This window comes from Penaeus monodon, chromosome 28 (assembly GCF_015228065.2).
Source record: "Penaeus monodon isolate SGIC_2016 chromosome 28, NSTDA_Pmon_1, whole genome shotgun sequence".
NCBI lineage: Eukaryota > Metazoa > Arthropoda > Malacostraca > Decapoda > Penaeidae > Penaeus > Penaeus monodon.
The window spans coordinates 23,082,222-23,083,713 of NC_051413.1; positions in this window are offsets into that span (position 1 = coordinate 23,082,222).

Here is a 1,492-nt window from a genome sequence, read left to right on the forward strand (position 1 = left end):
CAAACACGTGTTTTGCATGCACTAATAACATCAAATAAAGTTTAGACAAAACAGAAAATTCTATAAAAGATTTTCAGACTAATGCAGTCATATTTTCCCCAGTGGTTTCGGTTTTAGGGTGATATAACAAAAGGAATAATAAAATGAACATAGGAAGGAATAAATAAAGCGAATAAAAAAAATGGATGTCACAAAGCCCTACAAATGAAGTCTTTAAGGGGAAGCGAAAAATATTGAGCATTACATAAAATCATACCTAGCCTTAGCAACATGTTATCAGTAGCGTAACAGAAATATTAACGTTGTGTTATTATTGTCATTATTATGTTTGTCTTATTCTTGTCTTGCTTTTTATCTACGCCTTTCCCTTCTTTCTTCCTCCACTTGCTCTTCTTATCCTCATTCATCTGCGTCTCTTAATTCTCGATCTTTTTTTCCTTCATTTCCTTCCCCTCCCGCTTCTATGACCCTTTTCTTCCCGCTTTTTCCCTTCTTCCTCCCATTCCTTTCCTTCCTCCCACTCTTTCACTGCTTCCCTTCCAATTGCATTTCCTCCTTCTCCCTCTTCCTTTTTCTTCTCTCGTATCCTCTCCCTCTTCCTTTTTCTTCTCTCGTTTCCTCTCCCTTCTCCCTACCTCCGTGACCCTTTCTTTCTCTCTTTCCTTAATCAATGCCCTTCTCTCCTCCCACTCTTTCTCTGCTTCTATTCTATCTGCATCTCTTCCTTTCCTTCTTTCCTCTCTCTCCTCCCTCGTGTCCTCTTACTCTCCCTCTTCGCCGTTCCCTTCTGGCTATCGTTGTTATCAAAGATCTGTAAAACTGTTGGTCACGGTGTGCTTTTTCAACCTAAGGGTATAAGACGCTTAATTCTACCTGGAGATTGCATAAGCTTTCCTAATGATTTGTATTATGCATTATTTGTTACATCACCAACGTCAAATTGCGTTCCATTTATATTAATCTGTTTATGTATTTGTGTGTGTGTACATGAGTATGATTTATTTATCAATTACATGCTTCGGTTTCTACTGATTGCATAAGTTTGCAAACTCCTCCCTTTATTAAAAATCATTACATATACCCTATCAGTGCCTTTTTTATATCTTTGAGTTAAGACATTATATATATTCATATACGAATGATCATCCAAATACCTTTTGTTTCACAACATATCAGTTCCATAACAGACGTAATATTGATTATATTCCCTGAGAACCCCTCACGTAAATAGACTTGTATAACGGGAATAAAGAAGAACACACTCTTAGTCTACAAAGATATAACTTCTTTCACCAGTATTCATCGCATTATCAGTGTTAATAAAGTTCCCTTGCATTACTCTCTTAATCTACTCAGAACCATCGAGGAAGGTGTGACGTAGGACAGATTAAGGGATTCTGTGTTATCTTAACACTATTGACTCACTGGTGTTTACTTGGAGTATAGATTAAGGATAATATGTCTGTCCGAGTTTATGTTGCTCAATCTGTTA